Raw genomic sequence first — 27,168 nt, forward strand, 5'->3', positions numbered from 1 at the left:
GACTTGGCCTCCTTTGCTTCCACTCCTGTCTCGGGAGTGGCTCTTCAAAGACAGCTGGCTTACCATCGATCAGGTGCTGGGTGCTTTCCGCCTCTGAACTCGTGTTTATGTGCTTTGGCAGCTTGGAGACAAACATGGTATTGACCCAGTGGTCTTAACTCACTCCCAGCTGTTTTAAGGGACCAATAGCCTCCCTCTTCAGGGCAGCAGCGGGCCAGAGGTTCAGTGCCTCCTCCTGGATAACGAATCCTGTCAAGTGTCTTTGCTCAGAGCCTTGTGCAGAAGGGGCTGGGTTCAGAACGACGTGTTTCAAATTCTTACTGGAGTACTTTGTGCTTTGGGGAGGGTAATCTGAGTGGAATTTTTTACTAACAGCCATAATGATAATAGGAAACAGTATTCTTGAATCTCTCCAAGAGCAGAGGTCGTGTACAACAGGCCCATTGGAGCCTTGGATGCTGGCAGCCAGATGTTGTATGTAGGTGTGCTGGGCATGAAAATTGATGTTTTCCTCTTTTTAAATTGAAAAAGTCACCCCCCCCCCAACTCCCAACCTCCTGCCTCCAACTAAAGCCTTGCTTATTCTGATTATTCGTTGTAAAACGGCTGGAATGAGGGCAGGACAACACAGGCTCCCCCAGGGTGCCTAGACGTATTCTTCTGATTCTTTGGCAGAAAACACAAAATGTATAAGCAAAGTAAAGTGGAACAGTTGGGTCTTTGCATTTTCCTTCCCTCGTTGCTATGTTCATTAAGGTACTGTTTGTTGTATCCTGCCTTCTTAGGACTCTGAAGAATTTCTTTGGCACTGAAATGTATTTTAACTCTTATTATTATATCTTATCTTTGAACTCTGCCCAGCAAATACAATTTTGTGCCCATTGAATCCTGCTAAAATGGTTACCTCTTTGTCATACCTCACCATCCAGATCACGGTGAGAAGGTAAAATTTTGACAGCTGAAGAGCCAAAATAGTTGTCTTCCTATAAACTAGCTTTCAGTAGAGCCCCCTTGACAACTCAGAGCCTATTTGTTTATATTTTATTCACACTTAGCCCAAAGTAGATTATCAATTAGAAGTGAATTGTATCTAGCAGCCTTACAGCAAGATAGGAAGCAGAGAAAGATGAAATAGATACTAGATACTCCGAATGTGATGTCATTTTGTGCCACGGTACTTTCTGTTTTGAGGACAGAAAATGATTTCACTGTTGGAATTGTATAGATTATCTTCTTCGGTGAAAATGGGACTCCGGTTGAGGAGGTCAGGTGGAGTAAAAGAATTTTGCTTTCCTAAAGTGAGCCGCCATTCTGTGGAAGATTCTATTCTGCCTCTCTGGATGTTTTGTTGCTTTTCACTGTAGCATCAGTATCCTTGCTGGGACCAAATTTCCTATAGCTTTTATTTGGTCCACTTAAGCTAAATTCTGTTTCAGTAACAAAAGCTCAGTAGCTTACAATAATAGAGGTTTATTTCTCATTCATACATCCATCATAAGTAGGCTATGGCTATGAATCAGGCTGAAGGATCATTCATTATCTGGGATTTTACCAATATCATATCAGAGGGAAAAGAGATATCATGGCAGTCAAGCACTGACTCATTGCAATTTAACTAGCCCCTCCCAAGTTCACTAGAACAGCCATGTGTGTAAGTAAGCCTTCTGTGGGGAAGGGCTTTATAAACCACATGGCCAAGCCTGATGGTGAGGTGGGAGAGTATTATCCTCTCCCAGAGAGAAAGGGACACTATTTTGAAACAGAACCACAGACTTGTTGGATGGCCAGATTTCTGCAGCCCCAAATGGGAAACCCATAATTCTTCACTTTGGGAAAACTTTTTGGCCTGCAAAACTTTCACTGGTCTGATGGGTCAGTAATGGTAAGCATTAAAAGCCTAAGGGAAAATAGTATTCAAGTTGTGGGTCTTATTTTCATTAGCATTTTCACTTTCCTCAAAGCTTCATTTCTTTTAGACCTGAATAAATCCCTTGGGGTCCACGGACTTGTTCCGATTTGCATAGCTGTTCTTAGCTCTGGGGCTGAGTTGTAGGGATGATCTCTGCAGCCTACAAAAAGCAATTGGAATACGGTCTTCCATCTGCCACCAACTTGTATTTTGGGTAAGTGATGCCAAGAAGTATACTCTGCACCTGACATCTACTTCCTTTCACCAGAGATACCCAAGTAAGTTCCTGCTAACTTAATTCAGTACAGCATTGCTTGCGTTGGGTAGCACGGAGCCCGAGAAGAGTGACACCTCGCGTTGCCACAGCCGATGGACTGACAACTAAATGCCTACCTATATGCAGTTGCCCTGTGGAGGCATCTGATGGAAGCGAAACCGAAAGGACCTTCTGCTGTTCAGGCGGCGTTCACCGCCTCCCCCTCCCTCATCTTTGCTGGAGAAGAATAACATTTGGTGGTTTAGTATGAGCCAAGCACTGATGTTAAAACCCCCTGTAAAATCTGACCACAGCTTTAACCCTTGCCAGTCAATCTGAGGACCAGAAAAAAGTCGAATCTGTCTTGTTTCAGAGATTTCTCAGAAGACGATCCTGCTGATGCCTGGCAGCTGTAGGTGCTCTGTATCTGGGAGTGAAATATAAAATCTCTTTGGCTGCTGGTGAACGGTAGGCTGTGTGCAGAGTTTCTGTGTCTGTGCCCTTCAGAGTGTGCAGCAGCTGTCTGCAGACGCTGCTTTCATTTGATGCGGTGGCTCCGTCTGAGCGCGGAAGCTGCAGCTTTCAGACTGGCTCCCTGTAGGATAATGAATTGTCAGGCCTCTGCTGATTATCTAACAAGTTTGTACAACGTGTAGCACAAGCTGACAAGACAAACAATTTTATTAATTTAAGCCTGGTGCTAATGGGATTGCAGTGCTATATGAATGTAGGAGGATTATACACACATAAGGGAGTATCCAGCCCCACAAATACTTATCCTCTGGGTTTGGTAATGGGAACAGCCTATTCATTTTGAAAAAAAGTTTGGTATTTCCATTTGTGCTTAATAAAATAATATTAATTTGAATTTGAATAGAAAAATACATAGACATGTTCACGGATTTATAGAGCTCAAATCAAATGAGCCATTGTATCAGCCTTTGAAGTATTAGAGCTAATAGATGCCGGTGGGCAGTAGATAAACTTTTGTTTTTTACAAACCAATTACAACCAGAGGAGCTTTTGTCTTAAATCTGTCTGGAGTTTTGGTCTTCAGTTGGGAGAGTGCTGGAGCTTATGGGGAGATGGATTGTATTTTTATGGCCTCTGATCTGCAGTATTTTAATGTTAAATTCTCATATTCTTATATATAAACTTGACAGTTTGAGTCAGTTTAACCTTGGATTGCTGACTAGAATTGATTAACCGTGTTTATGAAATGAATGCATCATCCAAGAGAAAGGGTTAGTTTAGGCAGATAAGGAAGAGGTTTCCTATGAACTCTGTGTAATCTGATTTTTGGCTTCTGAGAGATGTGTTCCCAGCATGAAAATGATCCAGCGTTAAGAATCAGGGGTTTTCAGAATCCATCAGAGTACATGGATAGTGGGGTAACTTCAGCAAGCGTGGTTATATTTCAGAGCTTCAGAGACAATGACAGTGGCCTCTCCTTTCAGGACCTTGGGTAAGGAATGTAGCAGCGTAGCAGGTTCCTGTCATTTGTATAGCTTACCAACATCCAGACATTTAGAGCACAGGCTATAAACCGTGCTAAGTTAATGCAGCAGGCAATCAAGAATTTAGGGCACTGGCATAAAAAAAAAATCACTTAATAAATCATTGTAAATCTAAAGCAGCAAATGATTGAGGCTTTCTGCCCTAATAATGTCAACCTTATGTATCACACTGTTTGGGGATTATTCACTATTTGCACCCCAACAATTGTGACGTTGCTGCCTGTTCGCTGTCCTTTCCTCTCTCCCTGGTGCCTCCCTCACAACATCTGCTTTCGGAGCAGCTTATTATATACTTCAGACCTGTGTATTGTTTTAAAGCAGATTGGCACAGGGCAGGGGGTGATAGCAGGTAAGTTCTGTAAGTACATTTTGTATAATGTAAAGAAAAAAAAATCACAAACTAGAGAATACTAGTTGGTGTTTCCCATTTTGTCTTTATTCTTCTGAAGCAGAAGCTGTGTTCCCAGAGTGTGGAGCCCCTAGTTCTTCTAGTGTCCTTCCCCTGCCCCTTGTATCTTAGACCTGCATGTCTTCAATTTTTCTTACCACCAGCCTCTGCTTTAGCCATTCCTCTTGAGAGTCTCGCCCTCCAAGGCTTATCTCCTCCCAGGTACGGTGGCAACATAAAATCTGGGCTTCTCCAACTTGTTTGCCTGCCCCCCAAACAAATTGGATATACCACTTAATTTTCTAAGAGGTAGAATTGCCAGCTGCTACCAGAAATAACAGTATATTTACATAATGGTACAAATACCAAGTAATTTTCAGATTCTACTCCTGTTACCAAGTCCAGGCTCATACTGCTCACTGCATGGTAGGTCAGTAAACTGAGAGATGGGTTGTTGGGGGAAAAAATAGCAACTTTATTCAGAAAGCTAGCAGCCCGAAAAGATGGGTGGACTAGTGTTCCAAAGAACCATCTTCCCCGAGTTAGAATTTAGGCTTCTTTTATACTAAAAGGGGAGGGGGGAAACGTCCTGCTTCCTGCCAGACTTTGGAGGGGATGTGTTAATTTCTTCCTTCCTGCAGCCATTCACAGGTGGGCATGGTCAGGATGTTTCTTGTGAGCTATACAAAGGTATGTAAGGTTAACACTCATTACCTGGGAGGCAGGCTTCCCAGAGATGGGCCTATGTATAATATTGAGAATAGGCAGTACCCCTTGAGTGATTAACTTGTAATAGAATACGAAGGTTCTTCCCTATTATACTTCGAGTACAATAAGTTATTCTTCATTTAAATGTAAATGGTATTACTTTGCCTATCTTTGCCACTTTCTGAAAGCTTTTTAAAAAAATTATTTATTTTTAATTTTTGGCTGCGTTGGGTCTTTGCTGTGCATGGGCTTTCTCTCGCTGTGGTGAGCAGGGGCTATTCTTCGTTGTGGTGTGTGGGCTTCTCATTGCGGTGCCTTCTCTTGTTGCGGAGCACAGGCTCTAGGTGTGCGGGCTTCAGTAGCTGTGGCGCACGGCTTTAGTTGCTCCGTGGCATGTGAGATCTTCCCGGACGAGGGCTCGAACCCGTGTCCCCTGCATTGGCAGGAAGATTCTTAACCACTGTGCTGCCAGGGAAGCCCCTGAAAGCTTTTTTAAAGAAAACTTTTCATTGAAGTTAAACACCCAGTCATGTGTATAAGGTGCAATAACCTTAAGTGTACAGCTTGATGAATTTTTAGGTAGGTACACGCTCATGTATCTACCACTCAGATCAACACAGAGAATATTTTAGCATCCCAGAAAGTGCCTATTCCCAGATGGTGTTTTTTATCTTGAGGTAACCACTATTCTAATCAACACTGGTTAGTTGTGCCTGTTCTTGAACTTCACTAAATGTAATCATACATTAAGTACCCTTTTGTGTTTGGCTTTTTTCATGCAACATTATGCCTATAAGATTTTTGTGTATACTGTTGTATGAATTAACTATACTTTGTTTATCCATTCTCTTACTGGACAGTTAGATTGTTTGCAGCTTGGATCTATTATAATAAAGATGCTGATAAACATTCCTGTATATGTGGTTGGTGGACATGCACATCTGTTTCTCCTGTATACCTAGGAATGCTTTTGTTGGGTCACAGGGCAGATGAATGTAGATGGATCTGAGGGGGTTTTTTGTTTTGTTTTGTTTTTACTTTACAGCTTCGTTAATTTGCCCTACTTATTTATTACTTCAGATACCTGATGCTGAATGGAAGAGGAATGGACTTGAAGGGAGTAGGCAGGCTAGATGGTGTCTGAAACCAGCCCACCACTAAATCTGTTTCTGCATCTGTAAGGAGATAGGCGTTTCAGTGCCTGGTTGTTGTGTAGTAAATGAGGTTGAATAAGACAATGCATAGGAGACCTTTATTTAACAAACATTCCCTTTTTCACTTTCTAGAGAAATCTGATCCCCTGCTCATAGCTAATTAAGGGGAAAGTATTTGTTTGACTTTAGCACTATTAATTTTGAACTTTTCTACCTTTGCCTAGGACAGTCATCTATGTGCATATATGACTAATGAGAAAAATTAGTAAAGAGGTTAATGTATAACTTTTATGTAAGGGTCTCAAAAGGCACCTCTCTGCTATGTTTCGTCATTCTGTCGTCTTTTTGCTGTTAAGGGACAAGGCTCTCCAAAATTTCAACCTAATTATCTCTGTATTCAATAGTTCTTTAAAGTGCTAGCTTTTTGTCTAACAGCTTCCTCCTTTGGTTGTTTCTTCACACCTTTCAAGCATTCAAACTCTACTATGTGTCTAGGCATTTACTAATTGCTGATATTGTAACAATATGGACTTGATGAACTAGAAACTGCATTGTAATCGCAAACTGTCATCACAGTGTGTTCATAGCACAATATAATTTTTAGAGCACATTTAAAAAGTACAGAAAGATTTCAAAGATAGATTTCATGTGGCTGCTCTCCGTGTATACCTTAACGAGGACTTCTGGAAATCACTGTTTTCGTCTTATCTCCATATGGTTTTCTAGGCCGCCTGCCACTACCGTTTTGGCCATCAAGTATAAGATTAGCATGGTGAAGAACCTGAATATTTTGCCTGCCTCTAATTACAACTCACTGTCCCTTACTTCAACTAAGTTAATCATCCCCAAACCCAAACAGATTTTTTTTGTGAGGGGTGAAGGATTTGGGGGAGGAAAGTGCTTTTAACATTTGTATGTAAATTCCTTTATAAAGTAAATTCTTAGACTTGAGGGGTTAATAACTACTGCTGTCCATGTTTATCCATCATTTGACCAGCTGTAGTTTTGTGGATTATTTTTGGTGAATTTCAAGGTGGGAAAGCTCTGGCCACCAGCTCGTCTGGGGCCCTTTACTTTCTCATTTGTCTGAGAAAGTCTCAACTAAGGGAGGAAAGCTAAACAAAGAAATAACATGCTAAGGACAGATGATGTAAGAGACATAAACATCTGGAATACATAGTCATGTTTAAACTCTTCCTGTTACACTCAGCAAGCAGTCTCTTCCATTCTGTTAGGTTCTCAACTGGAAATTTAAGTCTTTAGCTTTTTTAAAAAATTTCATTATTTTGGGCCTCCCTGGTGGCGCAAGTGGTTGAGAGTCCGCCTGCCGATGCAGGGGATACGGGTTCGTGCCCCGGTCTGGGAGGATCCCATATGCCGCGGAGCGGCTGGGCCCGTGAGCCATGGCCGCTGAGCCTGCGCGTCCGGAGCCTGTGCTCCGCAACGGGGGAGGCCACAACAGTGAGAGGCCCGCATACCGCAAAAAAAAAAAAAAAAAAAAATTCATTATTTTGTTTATTTTTATTTTTGGGGCTGCATTGGGTCTTTGTTGCTGCGCGAGGGCTTTCTCTAGTTGTGGAGCGGGGGCTACTCTTCATTGTGGTGAGAGGGCTTCTCCTTGCAGTGGCTTCTCTTGTTGCGGAGCATGGGCTCTAGGCGCACGGGCTTCAGTAGTTGTGGCACTTGGGCTCAGTAGTTGTGGCACGTGGGTTCTAGAGCGCAGGCTCAGTAGTTGTGGTGCATGGGCTTAGTTGCTCCGTGGCATGTGGGATCTTCCTGGACCAGGGCTCGAACCCTGCATTGGCAGGTGGATTCTTAACCACTGCACCACCAGGGAAGTCCCTAAGTCTTTAGTTTTTTGATTGAATTTCTTCATCCATGGTTCAAAACTAGGATCTATCTGGTCTTACTAGCCATTTGACCTTATTCAACATCCATTTTCCCCCGAATGCTGTTAAAATTAGCTTCACCTCCCTGCCAAAAGCAAGTCCTTCCTCTTACTTGTTCAAAGCCCTCATGTCTCTTTTAAATTATCCTATTTCAGTTTTTCTTTGAAAGCACAGCTTTTGCGTAGCAGGTATGGTTGGTATAGTATTCTTCAGAGGCTTGCACCTGGATGTGTTGTTGTTAAAAACTATTGGCTGTTTTTGAGTGTCCTCAAGAATTGTGTTCCAGAAGTTGATTTAGGACTGAATTGCAGACCTTTGATATTAATGCTCAGAACTATCTAGGAGTCTCCTAATCGTTCTTTTAGGATAGTGGAAAGTGCTTTGGTGTGAGAAGAGATCTAGATTCTCTTGATCTTCCACTTGCCTTGCGGTCTCAGGTGAAACCTAACCTCATCGAGCTTGGTTCCATTATCTGTAAGTGGAAGGGTCTGGAGTAGATCGGGAGGAGCATGGAAATGTCCTTAGGGATCAGATTGGTAACTATTAGTTTGCTAGGGCTGCCATAACATACCACAGACGAGATGGCTTAAACAATACATTTATTTTCTCACTGTTCTGGAGGCTGGAAGTTCCAGATCCAAGGTTGGTGTTGGTGGTGGTTTCTTCGAGGCCTCTCTCCCTAGCTTGCAGGTGGCTGCCCTCTTGATTCCTCTTCATATGGTCATCCCTCTGTATGTGTGTGCTTCTCACCTCTTATGCTGACACCAGTCAGATCAGATGAGTGCCCACCCTAGGTACTGTCATTAACTTGGGCCCTTTTAAGAGATAATTATCTTCAAATAGAGTCACATTCTGAGGTTCAACATATGAATCTGGGGGGGACATCTTTGCTCATACCAGTAATGTAAATGTACCAGGCAGCTTAGTCTGGTAGAGAGAAGACTTTGCCTTAGACTTTGTCTACTGCTCAGACGGAACTCTACATCAGGCTGACACATGATGCTGACTCTCATCCACAGAAAGGTTGACACTCTTAAGCAACTTCTAAATTGAACTTATGGTGGTTTCACGTTTATAAAATCCTCTTTATTTTCAAGGAATAATGGTGAAAGAAATTGGATATGCAGTGGCATAATATCCTTTGCTCTTGGGACCAAGCAGTCAAATTGGCTCAAGATGTGGGTGGCTTCATAAAATGTGCATAATCTGTATCAGAGTCGTCACCCTCTTAAAGCTCTATTTAAGGAAAGGACTTAAAGGAAGAGTCAAGCTTTGTATCTGAAGATGTTCACTGTAGCACAATCCCTCAGAAAAAGTAGAATTAGTCTAGCCAGAAATAGAGGCTAGCTTAAGTAAATTCTTGAATATCAATGGTCCATTAAAATTTTAAGGTTTTTGTTGATGTGGACCATATTTAAAGTCTTTATTGCATTTGTTACAATATTGCTTCTGTTCTATGTTTTGATTTCTTGACTGTGAGGCATGTGGGATCCTAGCTCCCCGACCAGGGGTTGAACATGCACCCCCTGAATTGGAAGGTGAAGTCCCAACCACTGGACTGCCAGGGAAGTCCCTAAAAATTTTTATAAATTGAATTATTACTTTCAGTAAAATCTTAAGTGTACAGTTTGAATTTTTATATTTGTATATAACTATGCATTCTAAATCTGTATCTATCAAAATTATAAACATTATATTTCTACTGGGAAGATTAGGATACAATGTTAAGTGATCAAAAAGGCAAAGATTGTTCTATTTGTTCTATTATAATTGTACAAAAACCTGAGCATAGGGTGAGACCGAAAGGGATCTGTTTTTAGAGCAGCATTAAATAATTGTTTGGATAAAGAGTAAGGTGAAATTTTTTGTTTTGATTTCCCTGAAGGATTTCTTTTTACTAGATCTGTCTATGTAGAAGACTCTTCTATTTAAAAGATTTTTGATGAGGGAGCTTCACATTAAGGCTCTCCTGCGTTGGGCCATTTTTATGCTGTCAGTAACTAGTTTAATCTTTGAGTTCCCCTAAAAAAGTGCTTCTCAACCTTTTTGGTTTGAAGGCTCCTATATATTAATATATTGAGGGCCCAAAAAGCTGTTGTTTATTTTATATCTGTTGATACATTCAGTACATAACTAGCAATGAAAACAGAGACATTCAAAAATACTTAATTCATTAATTCATTAAAGTAAATTCATTGTTATATGTTAACATAAGTTTTATGAGAAATAACTGTTTTCCATAAAATGAGGAGTAAAGTAAATTCATTGTTATATGTTAACATAAGTTTTATGAGAAATAACTGTTTTCCATAAAATGAGGAGAGACACATTACATTTTTATGCAAATCTGTTTACTGTGTGACTTAATAGCAGACAGCTGGAATCCTATCTGCTTCTGAATTTTCTTTGTTTTGATATGTTGTTTTGGTTGAAATTTTTAAAGCAATTCTAGCCTCACACACAAGTAGTTGGTGTCGGAGGAAAAGAGAGGAGCCCCAGGGGTCTTTGGTCTACATTTTGAGAACTGCTGCTCTAAAACAACAGTATTTCCAAAGTAACATTAGAAATCACATTGATTGTACTACCTGAACCTTGCAGAAAATCTTTTGGCTTGAAGTGTGTGTGGCTATAGATTTGTGGGTGGTACTGTTGCTAAAGTAAAAGTATCATCTGTAAATCAATATCTTCTTGACAGTCCACTTACTTTGTTCACTTACTGTTGAAACTTAGTTGAAAGTAATAGCCTGAAAGAGCAAATGCCTTCTCCAGTTATACTTAGGGAAGATAAGAAATCCCTGGAATCTTTAGCCTACCCCTATTGTCAGAGAAGAGAAATACTGACTCTAAAATCATGTTATCTTGTTGAGTCCTTTGTTTAATATCTAATATGAGCTTTTTTTCCGAAACATGTGGGACCCTGCCACCATTAAGTTTTATAAATATAGCACTGGTTCCCAAACACGTTCAGGTGGCAAACCTTCTAGAACTCATAGTACATAGGAATATTTAATGCCATCATTTTGATTTGGGATAATTCTCCAAGTAGAGAACACACTTTATGTAAGTTATGTAAAATCAAGCATATGTGTGCACCAAAGTATGCATTCTATTCATAGTAATTAATAGTAATAGCAATATTAAGTTAATATTGGTTCATTGATCTATTGCCATTTGACATTTGATAATAAACACACTTTTATTAAAGAAAAATTTATGGACAAAAATCTCAAACTGAGACTATTATAGTTACTAACTTAATTTTTGGTAACGTTATTTTTAGTGGTGATGACACTTTTTCTACATTGTTTGAGAAGTACCAGTATCCTAGAAAAGCAGATTGAGACCTACTAAAATACATTGTCAAGGCCTATTAAGTCTAATTTCAAATAATGATAAAATGATTTATGGGATAAGACTTAATTCCAATCTGAACACTAAGGCTTTTGCAACAGTAATGAAGGTAGTAGCTAACTTTTTACCTATTGATATAAAGCGTTTCATTTCTTTTGCTAGAGCTCTCTCCCACCCTTTTGCCTATTTCCACATAATGTATACTTTCACACTGCTTTTGGTTAGCTCCACTGAGTAGGTGCAGTGTGTGTGCCCTTGTGTGAAATACTTTAATAGGGCGATTTGGCTTTTCATGGTCCTTAACTCTGGAAGGAACTTCACATCCTCACTGGGTTTCTGATGTTGCTGTATTACAGATGCTGCCAAGGGCTTCCTCTGCCCTGGGTCACCATCTTCAGTTTGCTTGGTGTAGAGTCAAATAACAAAACCAAAGCAAAGCAGAACCTTAACATGCATGGAGCAGGCTGTGGTTTTTATCAGAATGTCTATTTTTTTTTAAGATTTTTTTGATGGGGACCATGTTAAAAATCTTTATTGAATTTGTTACAATATTTCTTCTGTTTCATGTTTTGGTTTTTTTTGCCTTGAGGCACGTGGGATCTTAACTCCCTGACCAGGGATCGAACCTGCACCCCCTGCACTGGAAGGCGAAGTCCTAACCACTGGACTGCCAGGGAAGTCCCCAGAATGTCCTTTAATGTTTATATATTTGAGAGAATTTTCAGAAATCCTCTCCTTATTTCCTTGTTGCATTTCTGTGTCGAAGTGAAGAATTTGGGATCAGAAAAAATCTGTTGGTACCAAATGATGTTTCCAGGACTGGTTTGTAGGATCAGATGTGACTTTTTCAAATTGGAACCTTTTCTTTTGGGCCCCTGGGAAATGTCTTAGCTAAATTGCAACAGTGACTGGTGAAGTTGATGGAGGTAAATTGCTCCCATTGCTGAGGGTTCAGAAAGCAGGCAGTCGAAGTTAAAATTCCAGGGGAAATCGGGCAGAACTATTGCAGATGGTTTCCCCCTTGAATAGAGAAGGGGGCTGATGTCACTGTTGATGAATGAGAGGAGACTAAAGCCTGATTTTTTTTTTTTTTGCAATGAATTGGTAATTTTTGGTAGGCTAGAGAGAAATTTATGAAAAGACCATCAGAATCAGTTAAGTGATTTCTTTTCAGTATTGGCTACAAATGATACCTAAGAACACACCATGAACATATTGGACTGTCTAGTACTTTATAGATAGGTAGCACCAAGAAACTTGTGTATGCCCTCAGTGACCTCAGAGGTGGAGGGATTCCTTAGGTTATTGCTAATTTCTACGTGATAGTCAACTACTGAGCACTTCTGATTTGCCTTTAGAAAAATGAGCTTGGCTGGTTTTGACTGGTTATGGTGTTATTTGGGAATAGAGGTCATGAACAAAGTATATGTGGTTGGTATTCTGAGGGCCTGGCTCATGTCTTTCCCAGACGCCTGCTGTGTATTTGAGAAAGTCCTTCGAGTTCCCTGCAAAGTGGGAATAACAATACATCACAAAATTGTGCGACACCATCCAGTCTTTTGTAATAAAACTCAGTGCTGTAAACTGTCCATCGTGCTGAATCCCTGGTAAGTGCAGAGAACACTGAATTAAGGTCCAACCTTAAATCCTTAAACCCTGTGAGTCTGAGGCCTTCCTGAGCTGTGGCTCATTGAGGTGATGGGAGGGTACACTGTGAATGTCTGTGTTCTCTGTGGAGAGAATTTCTTGTGTTTTAGTTCTTTGCTTCTTGGAAAATACTTCATAGACATTTTAGAAACCCAGATCTTTCACTTATCTAGGAGGATAAAGGACTTGATGACTTCCTTAGTTGATGCAAATTCTGTAACCATCACTTGTAAGAGCTGAAGTTAATGTAATTTAGGTTTGCAGTCTACCCAGACCATAAGATCATTTTTTGACTTGTTTTTCGTTTCTTGCCTAAGTATTTGGATGTTTATTCAGTGTTCACATTTTAATATTACTTGGGTGAATTTGGCATCATATATTAGACAACTAAAATTCATGTTTAAACAACTACAGTTGCAGAGGTGGAAATTGCCATAGAATTGCTATGATGATATCAACTCTTTGCCTTCAAGAGTTAAGGTTTTGGATTACTGATGAGTTGATTCTGGTTTGTGTGAACTCTCCTACAGATCACTGCTTAATAGTCCCTTTCTTACTGCCTCCCAGAATTATTCTTGCCAAGAATTTGGTGCAAGTAAATATTTTCCTGTTTTCCTCACTACTCTGTCCATGTCTAATTTAGGCTGAGTTCCTCCAGGCTCTAGTGCCTATGTTCTGTGGTTTGTAAAGTGCTATGTACTTCTATAGCCTCTATAAATAGCAAAATATAGCTCATGGCAATAACACTGTGGCACCCTACACGTTTAGAGTGTGTGTGTGTGTGTAAGAGAGAAAGGGAGAGAGACACATTTATCTTGGGTAGAACATGTCTAGCATGCAAACCTATTCATCTCCTCATACACATCAGTATTGCTTCTGATTTTTGTTCATTTATTAGTAAATGACATCCCTTTATCTTTGGGACATTTTATTGTGAAACTAGGTGTGATTCTCATCCCTTCCTTTCTCTTCTTTATCATAACCCTCTTTTTAACATAACAAAGATGATTGGAGAAAGACTGGTTGCCAGCTCAGTGAGATTTCCAACCAGATGCTTGTGTGCTAGGGGCCTAGCTTCCTATCCTGGTCTTCCTATTTTATTTTTCAGTGGATCGCTACAGATCTCATCACGTATTTGGGAGATGTGAAGCTAGGAGCTAGAAGCTATTTCTATTGGCCCTGTCAATATAGTTTGATAAAATGCAAATGTCTTTAAAATGGTAGACTTCCAGTGAAAAGGCTCCAGCAGGGAGTTTGTTTTGATAGTGAAAGTGATTAAGAAGGCTCTATTTTTTTTCCATTGGTATGAATATTCAGCTAAAAGAGCATGGTTCTCTCTCTGTAATTGGACTCTGCTAATGAGGTTCTAATAACTCTTAGGTTCTAATAATGATTCTAACAGATCTGTTAGCTGTCTTCCATGAATAATGCTGGAGACCAAGAAGACACAAGTTCTGGATGATGATGGCATCATATAGGGTTCTTAATGCCAACCATTTCCTCTTCTCTCTAATTCTAAGGAATCAACAGGAGTTTATGGTTTTTCAGTGTTATATTTGGAATTGCCTTCAAAACTTGGAATTTATAGGCCTGCAAGTATTGGTTTTGGTGTGAGAAGGGAAAGGACAATAAACACAACCACAATTGTTGGTAGACTAGGCTTTATCTAAAGCCTCCTTTCTAGAGCATTCAGCCTCTTCAGACCCGTTCTTCCTTGCAGAGCCTCAAGGAACAACATGGAAGAGGATTTGTTGGTAAAACTGGATTGAATAAGTGAATATGCTATAGCGTCATCTGGGACATGTACTGAGCTAGAACAGTTGTCCGAGATGGGCTGCCTTGTTTCTCTCTCAGCACCTCATTAACAGCCTAACACCCTCCAGCTTTCCCCAGTTGGGTCAGTGTTCGCGTTCTCTGAATTTATTAAGTTCTTTCACTGTCTGTTTTTCTACCTTGTTCATTCCCTCAGGACCTAAGTGTTGGTTTTGTATCAGTTTCCCTACATAACAGACTTGAGGTAGAGCATAACCCCTCTAGTACGAGAGGATTACAAAGACATGAGAGGGGCAGATAACTGCTCTGGGTGTGTGCTCAGTGACTCAGAATGGTCCCCCAATTTTCTTTGTGACCTAGGTTCTTTTTTTTTTTTTTTAAAGGAGGCACCAAGATTTCAACTGGGGTCATCTTGATCTGCGATCCATAATCTCATTTTATATGGTGGCTTTGTTAGTGGCCATATGAGTGGAATCATTGGGGATTATTACAGAACAAAGGTTTTTTTATGATCTTGATATTTGAGGAATAACTTTAAACAAAAGGATAAAACGAACTTAAAGATTTGCAGGTGGTGTCTTGTCTTTGTGTGAACACTCGTTTTGTTGGAAGAATAGTTTTTCTCTGGTTTCAAACTTGTACAGATGGTGTTCCTATTCTCTAAGCCAGTATAATAAAATTAGGGGAGTTTAAAAAAATTTCAATTTGTCAAGAGGCAAATTATTGTCTCTTGCGGGGAACTAGAGTCTAAGGTCATAGTATGAGAGAAAAATAGTGTATAGTGAAAATTATCCTTAAAAATCTCTTTATTGTCATTTTGCACAAACAGAAAGTAATGCTTCAGGGTGGTCAGGACCAGGTTAAAATCAAGTCTTTTCTCCGAGTGGAATTGGGAGGGAACAGGGATAGAAAGCTAGCAATATTTAAAGTTATATCTATACTTCCACCCCACCCAACCCCTGTCTTTCTTTCTGAGAGACTTAACAGTTGTATTCCAGTACGTTAAGTATGTATTGGAGGCAAATTCTTTGTCTTCATTGCACACCTGGAGTTGATAAGGAACTGCCCCTGGAGAAATAAATCCCGGAAGGAGGCTGAAACGGGGATAGAGAAGGTCTTGGTACTGCTGGTGAAAACGTGTTAGCTGTAGACCCACAACTAACAGTGGTCAAGAGGGAGGGCTTGGGTTGGTTTCCGGAGGCCCAGAAGCATTAGAATGTTTTTTCAGAAGTGGCTTTTTCAGGATGGTGGACTGTCCGCACTGGTCAGGCAGGCCTGCTCTCATTTGTCCAAGGCGGGCTGTAAACATGTTCGCCCAGCTCTGTTGGATCCTTTGTGCCATTACAGGGTGACTTTCTACCCTAGGGTATTGAGTGATGGCTGACTCCTGAAGGCTGTTTTGATTTCTCTCCAGCAACATACCCAATTAATTCTGGTTACTTATTTTGGGGGGCAATTCCTCCCTGGTATCTATTTTGTTAGGTATATCCTAACCAGCTTATATTCCTTGTCCAGCTCTATTCATTCCATGCATCTTGTTACCGAGAGGGTTCTTTGAAATGTCTTTCCTTTTTTACTTAATGTTGGCAGACTTTTTTTTAAATCTTTCTTTGTATATATGTGTGTATATATTTTAATGTGAATTCCATATGAATGTATCTTGCATCTTCTCTATTCCTATTCCACTGCAGAGGCAGCTGTATTAACTGGAACAGTGCCCTTTTGTAGCTCACCACTGGTGTGTGCATTGCTTAATCCTCTCTTGCTTTTTAAACTCTCAGCCTGTAATGAATTAAATAGTTCTTGACTCTCCCTGATAAGGATATTTATGGGTCAGACTGGCAGAATTCCACAAAAGCACATTAGTGTCTCCTTTGAGTGGAAGCATTTCTGTAGAGGCACCTTCTGAATGGAGGGAAATGGAAATGCTTTCGGACCTCTTGCTGCCGCTGGCCCTCCTCGCCTCCCAGCTTTGTGCCACTCACCTTCGTCAGAGTGCAGGATGCCAGGCAGCGGATATGAGGTCTCAAGCCCACAGAATTATTTCACTTACGCTTCATTCATTCATTGCCCAGATATTTCTTTATCAGCGCTATAGAACTTTTTGATGTCATATTAGTTACTGAGGGGGAGGGACGTTCAAAGATGTTGATGGCGTGGGTTGAGTCAAGGTGATACAAATGAAGACAATGCAAAGGTAGAATAAAAGTGTTAGAGGCGCAGAAGCAAAGATCTAGTGAAATTCAGAGCAAGAAAGATGCTTGAGGGTTGGGAAATACATGGCTTGATAGTGTTATAACTGGTACTAATGATAAAGAGCACATACGATTTTGTACCCTTTTCCCTGTGCCAGGCACTGGGTAAGCGTTTTCCTGCATTATCTAATTCATTCCTCACAAAGCCAAGGTCCTGTGAGGTGAGGGTTTTATTACCTTTATTTTGCATGTGAGGAAACTGTGCTTGGAAAGAGAGGTCAGGTTGCTTGTGCAAGGTCAAACAGCTGGCAAGTGGAACCCTTGGGAATAGGCTCCAGGCCTGGCTCAAGGGCTGTACGTTAACCACTACATCTTGCTGTTTGAATTCTTTTGATTTTTCAATTCAGTGCTTTATCTAGGTCACCAGTTCTTTCTATTAAAAAAAAAAAAAGTGTGGTGAAATGAATGTGTTGAGTAATTTGTGTTGTGCTGAATGCTTATTGCTATTTCATGCTCTACACTTAATTGCTTCTATATGCTTATTGCTTAATTACATAAAATGCAGTAGTCCCTTTATCATCTTTCTGCAAAACTGCCCCTTATTTATTATGACTTAAGCAGATTAAAAAAGAAGTGTGTGCTAATTTAATTTTGGTGGCCAGAGTTCTTTTTGGTAATGTTTTCTTTATGAATGCACTGATATCTCATTGGTTAAAGGATGTGTCTGCTCAGAATGCAGCTATTCAGCATGGAAGCATCAAACAGCTGTCACTGTGCAGCATATTTTCCAGGCACCAGGTTGACATCTGGACTCAGTATTTTGGTGCAAGAGAAATAGTTCTTGCTAATAATGTCGTCACAGGATTGTGCATCAAACAGAGCTGGAGGCTGTGTCTCTGCCAGCTGCCTTTTGATCATTATTCACCCTGAGTTAATGCAAAGAAAATGATCAGCTTGGGGGCCACAAGGGTAATACTTGGCATCCACATGCTATTGGTTTCCCAAAGGACCAAATATGAGTTTATTTTCCCTAGATTGGTGGAAGTGATTTGGATGGGTGATGTTTGGCCAAGCTGTAAGCTAGTTGAGCGCCTTCTATGTTCTTTTCTATATGGTTGGCACAATATAGTCTTAACTATTTGAGGTCCACTTGCTGGTCGAGTGATTATAATTGATATGAATGATTCATAGTGAACATTCGAGGTAGGAATAGCTGTGAGGTAGTATTTGCCAATACTTGCCCTTATTGGAAACATACCACATTTCCTTAATTCTTAAAAGATGTATCTCTCCCATCTGCAAATTTTAACATCTGGTTTCAGGACAAAACTTCTAGTCATAACTGACGGCTGTATTTTTTTTAATTATTATTTTTTTTGCGGTACGCGGGCCTCTCACTGTTGTGGCCTCTCCCATTGCAGAGCACAGGCTCCGGACGCGCAGGCTCAGCGGCCATGGCTCACGGGCCCAGCCGCTCCGTGGCATGTGGTATCCTCCCGGACCGGGGCACGAGCCCGTGTCCCCTGCATAGGCAGGCAGACTCTCAACCACTGCGCCACCAGGGAAGCCCTGACGGCTTTATTTTTAATGGAGTATAAAATAATGCGTCTTAAAATAAGTGGCATCTTAGATTGAATTAATGGTGCATAGTAGAGCTGTCATATTTATTTGGTTCTCATCCCCACTGTCCTCTTTATTTCTATTGACTTGGTAAATTGCTTAGTATATTTAGAACACCTGAGTTCTTCTGGTTCTGGCATGGCCATTTGCTTCAAAAGATGTGTTATTCATTGTTCATCATTGGTGGTTTCCTACCCACTGGATAATTTATGTAACACTTCAGAGTTTATGTGACATTTGAGAATTGTAGGTGATGGGAAAGATGGTGTCTAATTTAAATGCAATGGAAGCATAGTCTTCACAAATATAATCAATGCAGGAGGGACGTGAGAGGAGGCGAGTGGAGCGGAGCATATATTTCAGTGAAAACTCATTTAGATTTAATGCTGTTTACCTTCACCAAGAGAAGGTAAGAGAGGTAGCTGTGTCCTTGAATCTTAGAGACTTAGACCTTGAGGGGACTTTTCTCACTTGTCAGAATTAGATTTAAGTATCTCAGATGCATGATACTTTTCCATGTGTACAAAGGTTTGGTATTTCCTCACCCATTCCGTAAGAATATTTTCCTGTGCTTGCAAAATCTTTACTGTAGGTAGTGGCCTTTGACCTCAGTTCTAGAGAGGCCTCTCTATGTATGTCTTTAAAACATGGTGTAATGTTTTTAGGTATTTTCCATTATTGATGGTAATTCTTATGATAGGAAAAAATGGACTGTATCAGATCTGGTGTCTGCTTATACCAGATCTAGATCCACTCCTAAAACATTAACCATATTTTGCTTATCATTAGAAATCATCAAAAAATTATCCCCCCAGTTCCTATTCTGTGCTGCCACAATGCTGGCAAATGTTAAAAAGGTATGTATGGGGGCTGTTTTGATACTGCTGTTTACATGCTGCCTAAAAATAAGCAGATTATGAAGCATGTAGTTTTCCTCTTTTTAATTACTAAGTAATATACTAAACAGACATCTCTAGGCACTGTCTGGCAAGCAAAGCATATGAACCAGAGACATAAGCTTTGAAAGCAGAATGAACCCTCTGTCATCTGTCCATCTCTGAGAGGTCATTTGAATATCAGGTGACTTGTATCTTAGTCTTCAGTTTCTTCCTTAGTGATATGATGGGTTTAATCAGTTTCAGTTAATACATTTTACTATTTAACAGTGAAACTGTTTTCAATTATAAATTAGAGGATAGGAATCAAATTTTTATTATGTTCAGAATTATGCTAAGCTTATATGGTTGGTACACATTAGACACCTAGCAGAAAAGAATGTTTGAGCTGCAGTTAAATCATTTACTCTTGGGGGCTTCCCTGGTGGCACAGTGGTTGGGAGTCCGCCTGCCGATGCAGGGGACATGGGTTCGTGTCCCGGTCCGGGAAGATCGCACATGCCGCAGAGCGGCTGGGCCCGTGAGCCATGGCCGCTGAGCCTGTGCGTCCGGAGCCTGTGCTCCGCAACGGGAGAGGCCACAACAGTGAGAGGCCCACGTACCACAAAAAAAAAAAAAAAAGAAAAAAATCATTTACTCTTAGCTCTATAAGAATGTATGTGTACACTGTAACAATAGTGTTGTGCATAAGTGTAAATTAAGTGTACCAGTACATACACATTATATTAAAGATCATAAAACGCCTTTATGATGATGGCTTGAAAGGACAAGACCCCTTACAAGCAAATTAACATCTGACTTAAACTTTTTTAAAAATTTCCTTTCTGGTTGTTTAAAAAAAAAAAAATCTCAGCCCCCCAAATTCATGCAGTATATTTGTTAATGAAAATATTATTAATCAGAGGGAGTTATGGGTCAGGGATGTTTGTTGCAAATATAATTTTCAAATTGGAAAAAGAAAAGCCAATTTTTGCATTTTGTTAGCCATTTTGAGGTGTTTTGATTCAATGTGAAATGGCCACAGCTGTTTATTTAGAAGTGAAAATATTACTTAATACATTAACTGAAATCTCACTCTCCTTTGTTATTGTCTCCTTGAAGAGAATTTTACTATGTTAGGTATTTGTCCCCCTATTGTGGGTTGAGTTGTGAAACCCCCCAAAAGATATGTTAAAGTTGTAACACTAAGAACCTATGACTATGACATAAGATCTGTGAAGACCTTACTTCCAGATAATCAGTTAGGAGGAGGTCATACCTGATGAGGCTGGGCCCTAACTCCAATCCCTGGTGTCCTCATGAGAGGATCAGGTGCACACAGATGCAAGAAGGCCCTGTGACAGAGACAGAGATTGGAGTGATACAGCTGTAAGCTGAGCATTGCCAGGGATTGCTGGCCACCACCAGAAGCTGGAAAGAGGCTGCCCTAGAACCTTCAGAGAGAGCATGGCCCTGCCAACACTCTTGAGTTTTGTACTTTGGGCTCTTAACTGGGAGAGAGTAAGTTCGTGTTGTTCGAAGCCATCAGTGTCTGGTAATTTTCTGTGGTAGCCCTAGGAAATGCATAGCTGCGGCTCCCCCTCCTTTTCTTTAAACATTTTATGTCTTGTGATGAAAAATGGCTTTCCCTTTTTTTTGAACAAAAACCACACAATCGGCTTTTAAGTGAACATCAAGTATGTCAAGGCATGTTAACTTGGATTTTTGAAAGGTTGCTTTGAATGCTGAGACTGGGCTAATTTCCACACCTTGTCGTCTCACCTGTGTACAGGGTTTCCCTTCATGCTTCACCCCTGGGAACACCCTGGGTACCCTAGTGAAATTGCTCTAGTTTCCCTGGTTTACAACTCTTCTGAAGGAGCTATCTGTCTCTTTCCCAATAATCTTGTTATTCTATAAGTGTGTAGAATGTAATGTAGAACAGAGATTGGCATCTTATGAGTTGTGTGGTCTGTTTCTTTTGTGTGACCTTTTCATATGATCATGGGCAAACTGTCTCCCAGCTCTTGTTTCTAGAAAATAAGAATGGCCATTTAGATAAACTCAGTGGGTGTAAATTTTTACAAAAGTAAAAACTCCAAAGACATTAACAAACTTCATTTATGTAGATCTCTCTAATCATATGATGGTGGCCAATGTATACGTGTTAGTTTGTATTCTGATATTTATAACTGTTCATGAAACCATGTTTTGTCTATTTTTTAAATTAATTTATTTTTGGCTGTGTTGGGTCTTCATTGCTGCGCGTAGGCTTTCTCTAGTTGCAGTGAGCGGGGCTACCCTTCCTTGTGGTGCACAGGCTTCTCATTGTGGTGGTTTCTCTTGTTGAGGAGTACTGGCTCTAGGGCACGCGGGCTTCAGTAGTTGCAGCATGTGGGCTCAGTAGTTGTGACTCGCGGGCTCTAGAGCACAGGCTCAGTAGTTGTGGCGCACGGGCTTAATTGCTCCGTGGCATGTGGGATCTTCCCGGATCAGGGCTCGAACCCATGTCCTCTGCGTTGGCAGGCGGGTTCTTAACCACTGCGCCACCAGGGAAATCCCAACGTTTTGTCTGTTTTTACAAACAGCTTTATTGGGACATAATGGATATGAAGGAAAACTGCACATTTTTAAAGTGTGCAATTTGGAAAGCTTTGAGAAATGTATATATATCCATGAAACCATCACTACAGTCAAGATAGTGAACATACTCATTACTACCCAGAGTTTCCTTGTGCCCTGTTCTATCCCTTCCCATGTAACCCCAAGCCATTGATCTACTTTCTCTCATTATAGATAAGTTTCATTTTCTAGAGCTTATATAAATGGAATCATACAGTATCTACTCTTGTTAATCTGGCTTCCTTCACTCAGTCTAATTATCTGAGATTCATCTGTGTTGTGGTCTGTATCAATACTTCATCCTTTCTGTTGCTGAGTAGTATTCCACTGTATGGATATACCATGGTTTAGCCATCCATTTACCTCTGGTGGTCATTTGGGCTGTTTCCAGTTGCCTCCAATTTTTGGCTCTTTATATATAAAGCTTTGATGAACATTTGTATACAAGTCTTTGTATGGATATATATTTTCTTGTCTCCTGGATAAATACCCTGGAGTATAATGGTTGGGTCATTATGGTGATGGTAGGCACTGTTGCTTCTAATGCTTTCCCATGGTTCTTCCTCTGGCCTCAGGTGGAAGCACACTCTGGGCTGCTCAGTACTGTGCTCAAGAGAGGCCCTGTGCGCATCTCAGAAGTCATCTCTCTGTGCTGCTCTCTCCACCCTGGTCCTTTGTGCCGAGAGCTCTAGCGGGCTTGGTCTCCCCCAAACCCTTGTCCATTCCCACTAGAAACTCTAGGCAGTAAGCAGTTGTAGGGCTCATTTGTGTCCTGTCTCTTAGGGATCACTGTTCTCTGTTGCCTGTTACCTATCTTACTGAAAACCATGTTTCAAAATGTTTGTGGTTTTTTTGATTTTATGCAGGACGGTGGATTTGGTCCTTGTTTCACCTTTGTTGGAAATGGAAGTTGCACATTTTTCTTGAATTATGGCACTTTTAATTTTAAACACACATATATTCCATTAAGCAAATATACTATTTTCTAGTTATGTCCATGTTCTAGATTTCTTTTTTTCTTAATAGCATTAAACATTTACTTTTTTTTTTCCTATTTAGGATTATTTATTTTAGAACTATATCCACAAATGAGTTAATAGGTTAAAGGTATATAAGCGAGGGCTTCCCTGGTGGCGCAGTGGTTGGGAGTCCGCCTGCCGATGCAGGGGACATGGGTTCGTGCCCCGGTCCGGGAGGATCCTGCATGCCACGGAGTGGCTGGGCCCGTGGGCCGTGGCCGCTGGGCCTGCGCGTCCGGAGCCTGTGCTCCGCAGCGGGAGAGGCCGCAGCAGTGAGAGGCCCGCATACCGAAAAAAAAAAAAAAAAAAAAGGTATATAAGCGAATTTTCAGACTGTACCACATAAATATTTAAACTTTCCTACATATAATTGAGTTTTTGTTTCGTCACTATTTTTGTTTTCCTAGATTAACTGGACTTTAGAGTTTCCATCTGCATAAAAGATTACTAGTAAGAATGTGTTTTTCAGGTTATTTACATTTGCTTTCCCTTCATGTAAACCATTCATCTTTGATTACTTTAAAAGTAGAATTAGTTTATTGGCTCTATATGTGTATCTTCTTGCATGACTTTCAGATGGTTTTTTTTTTTTTTTACTATTTGTTTATTTTTCTATATTTAGATATTTTTCAGTACATTTTATTTTGTAAAACTATTTAATTCTAGAACACTGATCATTTTATTTCATAAATTGTCTTTCCTCAGGTGGTCTTAAATCGTAAATCTTTCTCCATCCTATGCCCCATTTATTTGTTTAATGCTTAGTTGTGAGATACAACGGGAAGTTTATTGGCACCAATGCCTTGGTGAACTAACCAAAGTGCTTTTTAGAAACCAGCTCTTCTGACAGAGGAGATATTGGTGTGCCAACTCATTCCAGCCCAACTCAAACCATACTTTTTTTTTTTTTTTTTTGATGTTAAATAACTTTAATGGTCCATGTGGGAGTCACAAGGGAGGTGCGTTCCCTCCCAGGGCTCTTCAGTGCCATCCTCAAAGCTGGTTAGTGCCGGGAGGTAGGGCAGTGTTGGTTCCAGTTTTCTCCCAGGAATGGTTTAGGGGGTCCCAGCCAGCCCTGGGAATGAGCCCCTCAGCACCATGGCAACCACAGCTTAAAAGGGGCTTCTGCTGCCCCTCCCCAGCCTATCCCCAGTCCAGCAGAGGAAGGGGAATCCAAGCTGGCCAACCTGCTACAAACAGCACCGAATCCAGAGCCCAGCTGCACACAGACCACCTCCTCTTCTGGCCAGATCCTGTTGCCAGCACACCATCTCACACTGGTGACTGGAGCCAAATGTGGGGTGGGCCTTTGCTGCAGAGGCCTCTGGACTGTGGGGACCGCTTCGGGGGGAGAGGGGCAACCGAGCGAGAAGCCCCAGGGGAGTGGTCTGGGGGACAGCATCCAGGGAGACCGTTCCGCGTCTCCTCCAGGGCAGGGAATGGGTCTGGGCTGGGGTTGGGGCCACTGAAGCAGGGGAGTAGGGGCCAGGCAGGGCAGGCTGGGGGCATCTCCAGCCTCGTGCCCTCCAGCTGGGCCAGGCTGTCTGTCACCGGTGTGATGTCATCCAGCAGCTCAATAGCTGTGGCACCAGGAAGGGATTGAGGGGAGGAGGCTAGTCAGAACTTAGGCCCCAGACCTATTCAGCCCTGAGCATCACCTGTCACCATCTCATGGTACCAGGAACCCTGCTTGGCCAGTGATTGGAGTGGTTTCTGAGGAGCGGGGGTTTCAATTTTCATTATGTCATCACGGCGCTGCTTCCACTGGCTCATGTCAAAGAAAAGCCGCCACAGAGCTTCCGTCCAGCTCTGCAGGGCTCCCCGACTCTCTGCTGGAAGCGTGTATGTCACCTCATCCTCCCCATACTGGTTACTGATGCTCAGGGTGAAGGGCCGGCCCACTGCCTGGCCCAGCTCCCCTGCCCGGACTGGACTCTCCTTGTTGATCACAGTAAACAGCGGCTCCTCCGCAGTGTCTGTGTCTTCAGGTTGACGGTAACAGAAGCTGTTTGTGCCTCTCAAGACTCCATGCACTCGCACCCAGTCCTGCAGCTCCCCAGCCTGCTGCGCTCTGAGGGTGCCACTTGCAGTAGGCTGAGTCATGCAGAAAGGCTGAGCCACCAGACGGCAACGCACGCTCCCATCAAGGGGCAGCCAGGCGGGGTTCTCCTTAGGACTGGTGAAGGTGAGGTCACGTGTGTGGAGCCCGTCCTGCACTGCTGCCAGGGCGAGAGTGGTACGAGCCGAGAGGTGGTAACGAGGACCACCAACAGCTGGGGTCCGGAGCGAGATGGGACTGCTTCCCGAGCCCCTAGCTGTCTCCAGCGACGCCCGTACACGCCTCCCCGAGGAGCAGCCCAGGGAGCTGCTGAGCTTGGTGGCAAGCCTCTTGGGGGCCCCCCGCCAGGGCCCCCTCCTCTTCCAGGCAGGCCCCATATAGCTCCAGCCGCAGTTCAGAGTCTGGCCCTGCCTCGGCAAAGAGCACCTCGTTGTGAAAGGAGATGGCTGTGAGGGTCCCGTCCACCAGGATCACCTCCGTGTCCTGAGTGCATTCCCCGATCTGCAGCAGCAAGAACACAGCCCGACGGTGCGGCTCGCCTTCGTTCTTGAAATCTTCTGTGTCCTTCCACATGAGTGGAATCCGGAGGTCAGAAATGCAGACCTGGCCGCGGCAGGGGGAGCACTCAGCAGGTGGCCCGCTGGTAGGAGGCCGCTGGCCTGTCTTCCTCAGCACCTGCGCGTCCTCGCGCCGCTGCAGCTCGCCCGTGTAGCCGGGGGTGCGGCTGTTGCACACCAGCACGCTCTGGGTGGGAGCAGGCCACCGGCAGCTGGCGGGCCCCTTCCCTCATCCGGGTCTCATGGTGTAGCGTTCTTTGCGACTGTGTCCTCCGGTGGGTCGCAGAAGAGGCTGAGCCAGCAGCGGCTGCGTTTGAACTCCATCTCCAGGGCGGAGCCGCTGGCCGCGGTGACCCGGCTCCGGTGGTTTCCGGAGAACATGCTGGCGGTCCCGTGCTTCTGCCTGCCCTCAGCACTCCCCACGCTGCCCGGCTCTGCCGTGTCTCCTAGGCTTCTGTCCCTCGACTCAAACCATACTTTCAAAACTGTTGAAACCCTGGTTTTTCATTCCGCAAGCTGCTGCTTTGAAACAGTCATACAGATATTCTAGAAGCCCTACCGAACTTCAAGAACTTCTTGGTGAGAAAACACTCGTGTTGTTTTTTTAATGCAGAAGATTAATCATACCTGAAGTGAAAATTGGCTTTAACATGGACATTGGTGGGCCCTCCATGAGGTGTGAAGATCTGGCTGGAATGGCCCTGAGCGTTGGTTCCGTTGTTAGAAGGCATGTGCACGTTTCCTCAAGTTGCTAGCTGCTGCTACTTGGAACTCTCGAGTGGCTTAGGTTTTAATAGCAGTAACAAATATTTGTTGATGGCTCCCACTGTGCTAAATGCTGCTTCTAAGTCCTTGACAGTTGCTGTAGATCTAATCCTCGTAACAGTATGTGACTGAAGGGATTTATGCTCCCCGGTTATAGATGAGGAAACTGAGGCACAGATAGTTTGATTAAATTTTCCCAGGATGCTGCTGCTAAGGAGGGGCAGCTACTAAAGTTTGAAGAGTAAAATAAATTTATTCTCATGTTATACCCCAGTTTGAGTCTCGACTGCAGTGTAGAATTACAAAAATTAAAGAAGGATCAACAGCTAGAAAACTGTACATTTGTTCAAGGTGAAAAACAGTTAAAAAAAAATCACAGAGCACAGGACAGTAGGCAGGAAGAACTCTACTTAGTGTACTGACCTTCAAGTATGAACAAGATGCCACTGGTACCCTGAGTAAGCCTTGAGTGATGCAATACAAGTGTTCCCATACTGGTTCACTTTTCCTTTGAAACTAGAAATATGTTTTTTGTAGGAAACTGAACGTTGTTAGGATTATAATCTGTATCTTTTTTATTTTTTAAAGGACTGAACTCTGTTTTTTTATTTTTGGCTGTGTTGGGTCTTCGTTGCTGTGCATGGGCTTTCTCTAGTTGTGGCGAGCAGGGGCTACTCTTCGTTTTGGTGCGCGGGCTTCCATTGCGGTGGCTTCTCTTGTTGTGGAGCACGGGCTCTAGGCGTGTGGGCTTCAGTAGTTGAAGCACGTGGGCTCAGTAGTTGTGGCTCTCGGGCTTAGTTGCTCTGCAGCATGTGGGATCTTCCTGGCCCAGGGATTGAACCCATGTCCCCTGTATTGGCAGGC

General features: G+C 42.3%; 1 protein-coding gene and 1 pseudogene across 1 annotated transcript in view; one reads left to right on the forward strand and one right to left on the reverse strand.

Annotated features, from left to right (window-relative positions):
* Positions 1-27,168, forward strand: part of SND1 (staphylococcal nuclease and tudor domain containing 1) — a 424,779-nt gene that overhangs the window by 104,310 nt on the left and 293,301 nt on the right. The gene's annotated exons all lie outside the window — the stretch shown is intronic.
* LOC132496350 (rhotekin-like) lies at positions 24,196-25,920 on the reverse strand (annotated as a pseudogene).

This window comes from Mesoplodon densirostris, chromosome 9 (genome assembly GCF_025265405.1).
Source record: "Mesoplodon densirostris isolate mMesDen1 chromosome 9, mMesDen1 primary haplotype, whole genome shotgun sequence".
NCBI lineage: Eukaryota > Metazoa > Chordata > Mammalia > Artiodactyla > Ziphiidae > Mesoplodon > Mesoplodon densirostris.